At 35.0% G+C, this 15,036-nt stretch overlaps 1 protein-coding gene across 1 annotated transcript in view; it reads left to right on the top strand.

Annotated features, from left to right (window-relative positions):
• LOC118746579 (RNA-binding protein Musashi homolog Rbp6-like) overlaps positions 1 to 15,036 on the top strand; it is a 154,296-nt gene that overhangs the window by 119,142 nt on the left and 20,118 nt on the right. The window lies entirely within an intron of this gene.

The following is a 15,036-nucleotide window of genomic DNA, read 5'->3' as shown; positions in this document are numbered from 1 at the left end:
TTATTTATTTTGGAGACATTTATGTATTTACATTTATTGACGTTTGGATTCGGTGTCTAAATACATACATATAACCAAATCCCTTCCGCTTTTTCTACTTCCTTTGTATTACTCAGAAATTCTGCGATTTAAAGATTTCTTCTTCCGGTTTCCTTTCTTTCTTTTCTGAAGTTAAACTGTTCACTTTGTCCATCAGTACTTTACAGATAATTCGTCAACTACTTTTTATATTCTTATTTTTCTTACCTAACAGATTAAATCTTTTCTTTGCCTCACATTTAATCGTTTCTATTCGAATGATTTTCTCTAAGTCCGTCACTGAGAGTCGTTGGTTCTTCAATTTTGTATGAGTTTTATGCCATTATACTTTCCTTTCGTGCTTCTTGCACTTAATCCCTCGCCGTTAGTTTAATCCTAGCTATTATTTCGCTTACTCTTTCCACCATCATTTGTCTGAACAAGTACATACACAAATAGGTACTAGTTACTTGTACATAATATAACGGCATGATTTAGAACAGGTCGGCGGCATATTTGACATAAATGTTCTGCTTGATGGCGAATCCTTTGTAATTTATCTTCCTCAAATTATGCTTTTATTTGGTCGACTATGTCCCATTTTCATTGTATATCGATTTTATGATGCTTCATATAAGCCTTGCTTTGAACTTTACGCGTACGTTTACCAATTCATTGTTAACTTCATTGCCATTTTGATGAAATTTAATTAGAATTGTTTAAGTTTGCCATGCGCAATCTATTTATAAGGTATTCCAAGTTAGCCAATTTTTTTTGAGTTAGCTAGGTTGCGTAATTTTATATACAAATAAAGTTATAACCTCACGTAAACATTATTGAAAATGTTTGATAAAAATCACTTTTTCAGTTATTATTTACTGCGCACATAAAATTTGTAAATGGCCAGAAGGTTTGCCAACTTTAAGCCACACGGCGAGTAGTTAAACTTTCACACGAAAAATGTTCATTAATGTTAATTTTATCGTACTTTTTATTATCTGCAAAAAAGTTTTGGGCTGGTAGAGGCACTTTTTAGAATTAACCATCTCGAGTTTTAACATAAATTAACAACAATAATAGAGCAAAACGAAAAAAAAGCAATACAACACATACAAAAGTATGAAATAAAAGCATAGCAAAGCAATACAACACATACACACATACATACATTGTAGCGGGGGACCAACTACATAAGCGTTAGACCCTTCGGTAGGGAAACAACTTTTTGAAGCGAACCCAAATAAACACGTTTTTGTTTCTAATTTTGCTCAAAAACAATAATAAAAAAAAAAAACAAAACAATGAAATACTAAAACGGTATAACAGCACCGTAGCTGGCTGCACCTGCCTCACTGTCACGCGTATGCAAAAGTTTCGGGCATTGTTTCATTCCAGGGCATGGGCCGTCGCCACCCGTTGAGAATGATTCCAAAAAATATGCGAATTGGAGTGTGAGTCCGGACTTGCTCGCGTTTAAGCTGCCGTGACGCATTGAAAAACTTTCGCCGTTGTGTAGCCGGCAAAAATTTTAATCGTCGAAATTTACGTGCATATTTGTTAAATGACAACAACACGAACTAAATATAATGTACATACATACATGTGCGGACTAGGGTGGTTCAAAAAGTAAAGTCGGAAATTTTATGCTCTCACCCGCTAGGATTGTTCTATATTAAAAAAATATAAGTACCCATATTTTTTTGTTTGAAATCAAAAAATATTTAGAGGTCGCTGAAAGAGATAAAATCTTTTTATGTATTTTATATGGAAAAAACAACTTTTCGTAGAAAAGTTATAGAAATCTTGAAAATCAACATTTTTCGATGGGAAAACTCTGGTTCCCAAGTGTTTATTTAATAATGTTTTTATACTAACGATTTTTTATTGATCCCTCCATTTCATTTTCTGGGGGTTTTGGCGGGCCTATAAAATATAGTTACTAAGAGAAACTCATTGAATAAACAATTGGGTATTATTAAAGAGAGTCTCCTGAAGAGAAGCAAAGTTTTCCAATCGAAAAATATTAATTTGCAAGAACTCTATACCATTTTAACAAATATAGTAAAACTGCGTTTTTAGTTTTTCTCTATGGTGTCAGGATTTTTTTTCAAATGTAATTAATCTGGACTCTCTAGAAAAGAGAAGGGCAGTCCTTTCGCTTTCGTTTACTTTCAGTATTATTAATGGTATCATTGATTGTCCAGTTTTACTGGAGCGGATTAGCTTTAATGTTTCCCAAAGAAATCTTCGCTATTTGTACCCTTTTTACGGCGTAAACTATAAGACTATATTTGCAAGTAATGCCCCTATTGCACGTGCTTGTAGTGATTTTAATGTATTATCTAATTCAAACCTACTTGATTTTGCTTTATCTAGAACCGATTTTTTTAAATTTATTAACTAATTGAATTTATTTGAGTAATATGGTATTTATATATGTATTAATAATACTTTAATTGCCACATTGGGCTTGTATATATTTTTGTCTAGTCTGTAAGGTACTTTGTACTGTAGATTAATAAATAAATGAAATGAAGTTAAATAAAATTGAAAAAAATAATTTTTGGTTCACAAGGACAAATAGGCATTGAAAATGTCCGTATCATTAGTTTTATTTTTTAAGTGAATAAAACTAGAAGTACAAAATTTTAGGATATGGTCAAGTGCATATTTGTCCTTAACATATAATTTTTGGAAAATAATTATTGCAAAATTTCAAGTATATTCAATGAAAAAATGTTAAAAGGACATTTTCAATACCTAATCGTCCTTATGCACAAAACAATTTAATCGGCCTTAATTCTATAGAATTTTCTCTTTAATCCAATAGTCATACTGTTTTCCTACATTATAATTTTCAAATTTCAAAGTCCTTTAAATAAAAGCGAACTCAAAAAATTTTTTGATTTCAAAATAAAAAAAATTAGGTATATTTTTTCGGTATAGAACAGTTTTAGGGGGTGAGAGCATACAAATTTTTGGACCACCCTAGCACACACATATCTATACACATGAAACATACGAAGCAGCTCCATTTTGTTTCAACAGCAAACACCCATTACTGCCAATTTGTCCCTCTTAATGAATTTCGTGTAAATGTGGCAGTTACAACAACTGCATACCTACATAGACGACATAAACATACTATGTTGTACATAGTATGCATATAACACTTGATATATAGACCTTAATGTATGTAGTATTAGGGTGGTACACATTTTTTTCCAGCCAACCCCTAGAACTATAGAATATCAAAAATAAGTAGACCCGCACAGTGGGAGATTCCCATAAATTTTTCTGGCAAAAAATGAAAACGAGTTGGCATGGGCTTTAATTAGTCATACATATGTAACCTTTATGGATATAAATCAGAAGTGGGCAGCCTCGACAGAGCATTTTTGTAGTGTGAGTGCAAACAAGTCGTGCCGTTGAATGTAGCTCTCGTTGTCTGCTCAGGCAGAGCGTGTATGTATATGCGTGTATGCGAATATGCCCGCCGGGCGGTGGCTGCCCAGGGCTGGTATAGATAATGGAAAATACGAAAGGTGTGTTTATTTTAAAGCATACCTTCCATACAAATCTAACCTCAAAAACGCCTTTAAAATTCCATGAAAAGCGCACCGATGAATATATGGCCCGGATCAACCAGAGGAGGTAGATAAGTAATAAATGTAAATTCTTAGTAAATTGTTTTAAATTCATTTAAAATAAAGTACCAGATCGACCGAGCTTTGCCCGGAGTGCATATACTTTTTAAAGTTTTCAAGATTTGGATAGCTTTAAAAAAATATTTTGAAAATAAACAAATAAAAATAGGATTTTGATATCTACTGAGTAAATTCCTTACCCGAAAATTTTGGTGGCAACCCTATTCCGAAATACGCTGGAATGAATGGTACATATGTTGAGCGTATATGTACTGTTGTGTATACATAAAAAATGTTGATTGAAATTAACAAAATAAAAATTTGTACTACATAAAAGCGTGGCAACCCTGATGGGAAACATTTTCTGACCAAAGTTCTCAACAATACCTTTAATTTGATATCCATATTGCGATGGTTTAGATAAATTGTGTAGAATCGAGAACATAAGTGGCAACCTTACACTATTATCTTAAGGGATAACATTTTGTATATTGTATTGTGTTTTTTTTTTTTACAAAAAATTATATAAAAATGCGATTCGAAATATGTGGCAACCCTATTAAAAATATTTTTGAATTAGGGATCTTTAAAATACCTTCTATTTGATACCAATATTATGATGATGTTTTAATCCATTTGTAACTAATACCGAGTCTTCTCGGCGATAAAACCCATTCAGGTAGCCTTAAGATCCAAAACATTATCGGTGTACGAAATTTCATTAAAATCGTTAAGTATATATACAGGAATTGCTCATTTAATGTAATAAGATAAAGAAAGTAAATTCCAAAAACTTAATTTTCCTGTGTGTTTTTGTAACACCCTAATCTATAGGTACATATATTTATATGCAATAACTTCAAGCAGTTCTAATCGAATGTGAAACTAGTGTGTAAATGCGCTAATACTTATTCTACTGCAAATTGACTTTATGGAGTAGGTAGTAGGTAAGCACTTCAAACCCAATCTTTCTTAAAGACATCTAAAAGTTTTATTGATCAGCGTCTATCTACTCATCAACTTGTCACTAGAATTCATGGCTATATTAAATGAAATGTTACAGGTTTATGTATTTGACAGCCTCCTTATTCTCAAATTTGTTTACATACCTACAGGGTGTTTGGTAAATTTACATAACTATAAAAAGAAACTAAAATATATTTTCTTAAATTTATATAATCGCTAACAGTAAGACCGAAGTGGTCGTATTCACTAGAAAGTGGAAAATACCTGACGCTGATCTTCCCCCTGTTGGATGTCAGCGCTTACTGTAATCTGGTAGGAAGTTGTCGTCGAGGCAGAATATCGGCGAGCGCATCAGTGGCCTTGTAGTGCTGTAGGTAATGCCGTGTCGCTTTCCCAGAAATCAGAGCTATCCGGAAGTTATCCACTACTTCGTTTTATTTGCTTATCTGATGGCCTGGAACCATATATGTATATGTACATGTACTAAGAGAAAACTAGCACGATTTTTTCAAGCAGTGTAATTTTTTGGTTTTTTTGTCGTACTAGTGATTAGAAATTTTTGAACTGAAAAGGAGTTTTCTAAACATATAAAAAACATTAGTTTGTATGATCGATCACAGAAAGGTGGTGTTTATAAATTTTGATCATTCCTGACCGGCACCACTGGTGAGTTGGAGGATATATTGACTCTTTTACTCGGATTTACTATGATGCTTTGGTTGAGGTTTATCTCAACGCGAAAACACCACTGGTGGACTCGAAAGTTGCATTCACTGCGGAAATCCTGCAGGACACAGTTCAACAAGGAAAAGACTTAGTGGCAAAGATAAAAGCAGTTTTGCGTCTGTCTGGAAGGACTTCTGTAGTGGTGTCGAGGGTACTGCCAAGAATGCCAGATTAAGAAAAAAATGTTAGGGATCCTCAATCCCAATTGGGTTTTCGCAGAAGCAAGGTGATTCCGGCACCACGACGGGATTGGAAAGAGTAGAACTGCTCCTGGGCACTCACTTCCCACTTCTACTGAAATATACATATGCACTCCCTGAAATCGATTGCTTACTCAGAAAAAAATGTATAAAATATTTTTTTGTGACTCATTCCATTCGCCACCCTGTACATCCACATACCTTACTAGCATGTCTATTCCATTTTCCATGCCTTTATCGCTTTCATACTATTGAGACTTATCCACAGTTTTCATTTGTTCCCAAATTCGCATTAGCGATTGAGTTTCACTACATTGTTTCCTGACTGAACAGCAGTTCTACTCCTACATACTCATACAATCAACTCCGCTACACATTCGTTTGGATGTTTATTCATTTTCGTGTGGCAAAAGTTGGTAAACGCGTTTTTGTTTAATTAGAACATTCATTAATCAAATCAAAACCATTTGCCGACCCCAAATTTTGCGAATGACACACCGGCATGCAACTCGCACAAAAAACTAAATCCAAACGACCGACCAACCGACTAAACGAGCAACCGACCGACCGACTGAACGAGCGACCGCCAGACCTGGACACAATACATTTTACTATTTATGTATAACTCGCAGAATGGAATCAAGCGAAGTGCGACTGAGCCCAATGGCAATCGTCTTACCGCAGAAGTTATTTGTATCCTTCCGTTTCAACATTTTGCGGCTTCAGCTTACGTACGCATATTTGTACAAACACCCATACATTCACTTATCTGATGAATTCATTTTGTTTTACACCCATTGCATGAAAGTACTACGAGTATTGTAACTTTGTTCACGCAATTGATGCCTTTGGCTGGCAAGCAGATACAAATGGATATACAAAAAAAAAAAAAATATAGAAGTAGATACACCTACACTATAATCTCTAAACCGTGATTATGTATTTGCACAGTCCCATGTATCGCACACTACAACTCACATTTGATATGCCCTAATACCAGTATTCAAATGGAAAATTGAAAAGGGCCAATTTTTACATATATAAATACATGTGTATATGCAAATATTATTTGTTGTTGATAAAATTGATACGTTTTTTATCACATTTTTACAAAGTCTACTTTGGAATTGGGTCGAGGAACGATACAAGTTTTAGTTGTAACACATATCGCGCACCTAGATCTAAAGTGCGATCAACTCGAAAATATTTTTGGCAATTTTTTTGCATCAATCAATTCATCCAATTAATGGAGATATTTTTTCTTCATGATTATATAAATTAACTAAACAGCTATTAACTATTATTTGCATTAAATCTGTACTATCCGCAAGCAGTTAAATTTCCCTCTCCGAATTTTGAGTTAGCTCACTTTATATCAGGGTGTGCGATATAAAGATAATAAAATTTTATTGTCTGGCCGAGCTTCTACTCCCTCCGATGCGCCTTGATGTTGTCGGACAAAGCCGACTCCGAATGGCGACTGCATAAACATGTATGCATATAGTGGTAGGTATGTGTTTATAAATATCATTTTTTTTTTGGGTAACGCATGCTTACTTGCTTGGGTTGTGTAGCCGTTGTAATATAATAATATACAGTGACTTTTCGGACTGTAATTTTAGACCTTTGCATGAATCCCATACCACAAGTTTTAGTGCCATAGGTGAAGTATATGTTGTCAATATGCTACCTGAAATATAGATTTTCTTGATCAAGAACCATAACTTTATACGGGTTGTGTGATTGATCGATTAAATAATTTTTGAAATAATAAAATCCTGCTTAATGAAAAAATTTCACTAATCACATCCTGAGTAATTACTGTTTCCACACAAAAAATTAATTGAAACCTGCGTAACTTTTTTTCTTTCAAATAAAATGAAATTTTTTTTATAATATAACTCTGTGCGAAAGGCGAAATCACCCCGGACTTTGTTAAAATTTTCTGAAAGTATACCCGCCAATTAGTGAAACACTTGATGGATTTATAAAAGTTAGCTCACATTTTTTATTTTATGGCCTACTAAAGTTTTCATGTCTCGACCTAAATAGCCTTAAAAAAAGTCGAAAAAATGGTTAAAATAAATGTCCGAACGAAATGAAAGGTTAAGACATATATAGTAAAATTTCATTGGAAATATTTTCGTAGAACAATTTAACCCATAAGCTCCCACGGAAAAAAGTGCTTTTGACCCTTATTTCACGAAACTCCAGCCCATACCTGGGTAAGCCCATGCACGGACGAACTGACGGACTGAGTGACAGACTGTCATGGCTTAACGTATTTCTTATTTCATTCCGAGCATTTAGGTATACATTTATCGGGATACGGGATCACATAGTCAATCTGTCCGTGTAAAGTTTATGCTGTACTTACTGTGACCGTTAAGGCCACGCAATGAGCGGCAAGCGGCTGAGCGGCGCCATACAAAAATTCCCCTCAGAGCATGGCCACTTCAATGGTATTTCATATGTTTTAATTAAGCCGCTCAGCCGCTTTGCCGCTCTTTACGTGGCTTCGGCCTAAGACCTGCACATAAACTGGCCCGTAGCATAAAGCCTGGCGGCGGTTTTTGACGGCATATTCTTGGCCAATAAGTCTGCCAGAAAGAGAGGCAAAGAGTCGCCGTTGATGTAGTTCTGATTTCCGCTGTCATTCCGATTATTGGTAGCCTATATACACTTTCTATTCTCTCAAGAAATATTTTCCTCTCAATTGCTGTTCACCAAACCGATATCTCATGGAACAGTATAGGCCTGACAATTCCCGTGAAGATCCAGTGAGAAATAGAAAGCGATAAGCCCCAGGTGTAGCCCAGCATATTTTTGCATGCACACAATGCGACGCAAACCTTATTTGCCCTCTGATCTACTTTGAGGCGCTACGACAGCTAAATATCGCGTATTTTTCCGGGGGACTTGATGCTTTGCTTCACCTGCCCATACGAAGCGATCTCACTGTTTTGGAGGTTTATTTGTAGGATCTTCAGCATCAGGTCGTCGCATAGCCTCCATGGCTTCACCACCTTCGATGTCCCTCTCCGCGATACTCAGGCTGGCAAAGCAATCGAGGCCTAGATCCTTTTCGACTTTGCCTATTTATTTCGAGGGATAACTACAATAGTTTTGTAAAGAATTTATTAGTTTGGTGCTAGTCTAAGTATAGAGCGTTTACTGTGCATCTGACATATGTAGCTTTGTAGTTATGTATTTCATATACTAAATAATATACATGCTTGCAGTCGAGTCACAATAATTTCCTGAGTTTCTGACTTTAAGCTACTACATACTATCTATTTTTATTTGATGTACATACATACGCATATGATGTATTTATGTAACCATGCAAAGACTAATAATTGCAAGTTTGTATGTAAGTGCATAGACATGTTAAGCAGCCATACATATGTATGTGCATTAGGGCGGAGTAATTTCTTCGGAGCAAAAATTTCGAAGAAAGTGCATATCGAGTTCAAATTTTACGATTAATTCTAAGCAAAACGGCGAACAAGTTATATTCCGAAAATGACATTTGACCCTCTCGATTTTCAAAAGAAAAGGCAGTATATTGTAATATTTTTCACAAACATAATTTTCCATTTTCTCGGCTTTGTGAAGTAGTTTCTTAAATATGAAGAAACACACAAAATTTTGTGAATGAAAAATTAATTTCGTTCAAAAAAATTTAAATACACTGAGTTTTATTTTAAAAATTGGGAGGGTCAAGCGTCATTTTTGGTATATAGTTTATTCCCCATTTTTGCTTCGAATCGAACGCAGAAATCGAATATGCCATGCAGTTTTTTTCGAAATTAAGTTGCTCCGCCCTACTGTGAATACATTGTACATATGTATTTCCCAATATTTGAAAGTTTGTGTATTTGTTGGAGTATGAAGACATATTCGCAAAATTCCATAGCAGTTGCCAGCATCCACATACAAAAGTGGGTAAATTTATAAGTACATTGCACGCAGACAATAATGGCTTTGGTAAATACCCAGCAGTGAAATCGCCGATGGTGTGATTAAATATTAAACTCATCTCAGTGATTAGTTAACTGACTATGTATATGGCTCCATTAAAAATGATAATAACAGAATGGCGCTTACACAATATGTCAGTGTTTGGCCGAGCTTCTGCTCCGATTTGTGGCGTGCGCCTTGATGTTGTCACACAATTAGGAGGTACCTATAGTTTTACGCCGGCTCCGAATAGTGATTGTATTTTTATGAGTAACTGTTTTTCATGGCAGAATACACTCAGAGGTTGGCCATTGCCTGTTAAGGTGCGATCGCTATTGCAAACAATTTTTCGTTTTATTTTTATTTTTAGAGGCGGGTTGAACCCAGGCTAACGACTATACCACAACGGCCGCCATCTGAATCAAACAAAAACATGTCTTACGCATTTTTTTTTTTTATTTCAGTGTCATTTCTGCAAAATGCTTTTGAATTAAACTAAAAAATCAGTTCGATTAGTTTTACAAACACTTTACTCCAGCGAATTTCTTAAGATGTGCGATAATTTTTCCTTTGTTTTTTTTGTTAATTTCAAGTTTTCTGCTGCTTCTGCTAAATTTGGCAATCACCACTTAGGGCGGTGATAACGATTTATAGCTGTCAAATCAAAGGAACTAAAATTATGGGTGAAATAAAATTGGCCGCCTAAAATTTAAGGTCTTATCATTTTGTATGTGCTCGCGGTGTCGAATCGCTAAGCCTCTTTTTTTCGCTGGGACAAATATATTTCAACTACAACTACAATTACAATCACAATGACAATAAGGACAATAATGGCATTGCCAGCGACAAGGGCAACAAAAACAACAATGACAACAACGACAGTGACAGCGACAACGAGAACGACAATTTCATGAGTTAAATGTATGCGCATAAATTAATAATTAATTACACAGAATTACATTTCGGGCTTGTTGTATAATATTCATTATTGTTATGCATAAATAACGTGTAGCCAGCTAAAGCAGTGCTCCTGCTCGCTCGTCTCCCACCCATTTTGGTCCAGCGGCAACAGTCGTGCCAAGCCAAATCAAACTAAGCTGAGCCAACATACTCGTATGTACTAGGTACTCATACAATAATACATACACACATACATACAGTGTTTGCACTGTGCATACATAAATAAATATGTATGTATGTGAGTGTGTGTTTTTGTCAGTTTGTCCAACTAAAGTGCCTGTGGGAGTTGTGGCATGCGGGTACGAATTTAGTATAATGTGTGTACGCATTTGTAGAGTGTTGCATTTACATACAAACATATGTATGTATGCACATGGGTTGCCTCCATCGTGGTTACCCGTCATTCTGCTAAGTGAAATCGCGATTTGCTAACAAAGTAGCGAAAGCTTTAACGCTAAACTTAGCTGGTAATGTTTATTCAAAACTTCTGATTAATTTTGAATCAGCAATTACAGAGTTTTTACTTCCCATGGCATGGTGTAACAGAAAATGAATAGAATGCACTTCACTACTACTCATTATGCTCGAGCAAAACGGTGACTCCACTGTTTTCATGGAGGAAATCGTGGCTTACTGTGCGTTTAGAGACTAAGGGCCGGTTGTTCAATGTCTGATTAACACTAATCGAAGGTAGAAGCTTGCATATGCATATGCATGATGTTACGTCGATAATGATGTTTAACCGGCAAGTAGTGATAACCAGACATTGAAAAACCGGCCCTAAGAGCTGATATCTGGAAGTAGAATGTGGTTCCTCCTTACAGTTTGGCCACGCACTTTTACGTTGGCAAAGCTTGGAAGGAAATGCTAAGATCGCTTAATTTTTCGTCCAGCATTTTTATTACTAACAAAAATTTCCCACTTTTTTACAAACTTCGATACCCAAATATGCCCAGTTTTAAGCTCGACTGGCTTTGGTCGAAATCCTTCACCTCTTAGAAAACACGCATACAAAGCGTTTCTGGTTGATCTGAGAGATGAATAAGTCCTCGTCTGTTTCTCGTCATTCGTTTTGTTATGTACACATTCTTAGCCAGTAATGTTCTGTGTTCATATCCCTTTAAGCTGGAAATAAGGACTCAAACTCCGATGAAATTTTTGCTTCAGGCATTTTAGTCAAGTTATCAACTATGAGTTTTAATGTAAAGCAAACTAGAATTTGTATGAAAGGGTGAAATCTACAATATATAAAAATACCAATCATCAGTATTTTTTATAAAGACGGCTGAGCGGAAGATCGTCCTATCTACGCAGCCGGTCAGAAAATGGCTCAATAACGCCCTATCTCAGAATTTGACTGAAAAATGCTCTATTTACGAAAGTTTGTATTATTTATTTTAATTTTGCATACAGATTTAACGTTGGACTTATACGGTTTTTGTTAAAGCATACAATATAATTTTATAAATAAATATCTAAAATAAAAAAATTATTAAGATAACTAGTCAAATCTTGTCAATATGTGAGGGACGTAAAGTTATGAAAAGCACTATATGTATATGTACGCAAATGGAAATCATAATTGGATATAATAATGACTACGGGAACGAATAATAATCTTCGAATAAGATAATAGCTATTTACGCTTTTCTACTTTACTGTTCGCGTTAAATCGATTCAATGCTATTCATTTTGTTTGATGAAACAGCAGTCAGTACACACCTGAGAACTTCTTTCTTTCCACTGTCATTCAACCATAGCCGCTGAACTGTTAAAAACTGTTAAAATTAGCCAAGAGGAAGAAGTTATACCTTCTACTTTTTGAACTGTATTGCCATTTAGGCTCAGCTTATTGAAGGGCTAGTAAAATAGTGACAATAACCGGCTAAAATTACAAGCTCCATGGCAAACAATGTGGAAAATAATTTTTTTTTGTGACAAAATTTAATAACCCATTTCCTCCAAGCCTTAACTGCAGTTAAGCTCTTAATGGAAATGGACTATAAAACGAGAAAAACATTTAACAGCATTTTAAAACTTTTAATGCAGGGAGTTCAGGAAAAATAGTTCCGCAGGATAAAAAAAATTACTTGACCTTTCCAATTACCTTCAAAAATAGCAGGTTTTAATTTTTACCCCTGTTTTACCTTAAAAAAACAATTATGTACATATTTTTCCTGTACTTGCATCAAGAAAATTATTTTCCTTGTTCCAAAAACCGACAAACACATTTTATTTTTTTTAAGTTGATTTATAGTTCGTTTCCACCAAGCCTTAACTGCAGTTTATGCCTACTAAAAAAAACAAGGTTACAACTTGAACTGTGCTTAACTTACCCCCTCATGTTAAGTCTGTACAAGCAAACGAAAGTAAAAAGGCATGCGAAAATTTTTGCAACTTACCTGAGCTCTTAACTGTAGTTAAGCTTCTAGTGGAAATAGGCAATTATGCGGCTTTTAGATAAAAAAAAAACATTAAAGTAAAATTTTTTTATTACTTTCTTTTTTGAACTGAAAATAGCATGTAATGGGATTTTTTACAAAAGATTTCTTCCGAATACGGAAATGGATTTTTTGGCGCAAGAGCAGCAAAAATATGTGTTTAAAGCTTTTTAAAAATTTCATTGGATACTGTTTTCCGGTCAATAAAGGAACCCACTATTCTTGAAAGTCATTTCAAGGTCCAAGAAAATTTTTTATCCAACGGGCTTTTTTTCTTTAACTCTCGGTCTCAAAAGCTTTAAAATACCATTACACTTACTGCGCTAGCCGTTTTCTCTGTATAAAAAATTTTGTAATAAAAAAATTTATTTTCCACACTGTGCGACAGAAATTAATTTATGTATACACACAAGTACTTATCGTTACCCTAATAGAGAAAAGTCCTATCTAACATTAATTTACCCTTTACATAGGAGTTATAAATTTTTATAAAAAATTTAGTTCTTCAATTACAAATTTCTTTAAAACACTGATTTCGTATAAATACTAAAACTCAATAAGGTCTTTATTGTGAAATCTACATTTGCAGAAAGCTGAATTCCAAACTAAAATGAGTTAAGGCCTTTCTATATCAAGGTAGCTAGGTAAGCATGTAAGTATACATAAAAGTTGAAAAAATACAAATTGCGACTGAATACGAGTAGATATAGATTGCGCCTACACGTATAAAAGGCAACAAAAATTAAATAAACCAAATAAAATAGGCAAGCAGAGCTCACGCACATCGGCGATATTTTTAAATTTGTAGGCGTGAGTGACGACCAGAGGGACAAATTAGTAACTAGATGTCAGTGAATTGATTGTGTTAGTGTCATGACCCAGAAAAGCTTTGAATGTATCACAGTCGAAAAATTAAGTAATAAAGAAACGTGGAAACATAATCAACTTTGACTGTTATCGATGCGGCACGCCTGTGAATGTGGCAGTAAAGATTACAAGAAACTAACAATGAAATGAATTCCTTTTTACAAATGTTTCTCTGTCAATTCATGAAATTCCGCAATGCTGATATTATCGAAAGCACACCCTATTTCAATTATTTATCTACTCAAAACGCCTACTACTTTTTGTGAAAGCAATCTGAATGTCGAATTAATGTCAAATTCAATCAGAAATGTCCTTTTAATGAATAAATGCATATGCTCTAATTTAAAGTAAAAATTGTTGCGTGCTTATAAGCTTTTATGAAGCTTTAAATAAGGCGACAAATTTGTGGAATATTTAATCCTTTACTTGAGAATGTCAGCTATCTAACACAGCATAATGCTTGCCATCAAATCTTAATTTAAGCCTCACATCCATCTATTATAAGTAAAGGGTTTAGTAGATATGTATGTGCCCGGCAGCTGAAATTTGCTATGCAAGGTGTTAAGGTAGAGAAAATCAATTTAACACTTCGTCGTGAATAATTTATTCTGTATGAATTTTCAAATCTGTCACAAATTTTAGGCAGGCGCAGCACACACACAGTTACTCTGTTCAATCAAACATATTAACGCTTCACCATTAAAGCTTACACACTTGCCACATCATAATGCGTTTCAGGATGCGAGTTAAAGTGGGTTTTAAATATGTTAACGTTGAGCAAGTCTCCCCAATACGCATTAGTTACCTCCCTTACCTGACTAACTAACTAACTAAATAACGATGCTGTTGCCAGCCAAGCTCAACTCAGTTAACTATGCAGCCACTCACTCACTCAGCCAGTCAACCAGCCATGGAGCACAGAGACCAAGCTCTAACGAACGTACAAATTCGTTTAAGCGAAAATTGCGTCAAGGCAGCCAAAAACTGTTGTCAAAATAAGGAAAACGTCTCATAAATCCTTTTAATATTAAATTAGTGCATTCCCTTCAGCTCTACCTCCTGCCTACTAACTTCATTGTAGGTACGAATATAGAACATACGTATGTATGTATGTACGTATCTACGATTATGCATGCGCCAGTATGGGGGTATGTGTCGCGGAGCAATGTGGTTGTAGCCAAATTTGCCACCACATCGTTGACATTGCCGACATTGCGCACACCTTGGGAGCAAAACTGCTTTAGACAC

Source organism: Rhagoletis pomonella, unplaced genomic scaffold (genome assembly GCF_013731165.1).
Source record: "Rhagoletis pomonella isolate Grant_MI unplaced genomic scaffold, Rhpom_1.0 Rhpom_scaffold_00010, whole genome shotgun sequence".
Lineage (NCBI taxonomy): Eukaryota > Metazoa > Arthropoda > Insecta > Diptera > Tephritidae > Rhagoletis > Rhagoletis pomonella.
Note: the sequence above shows the minus strand (reverse complement) of the source record. Positions and strands in the feature narration are given on the sequence as shown.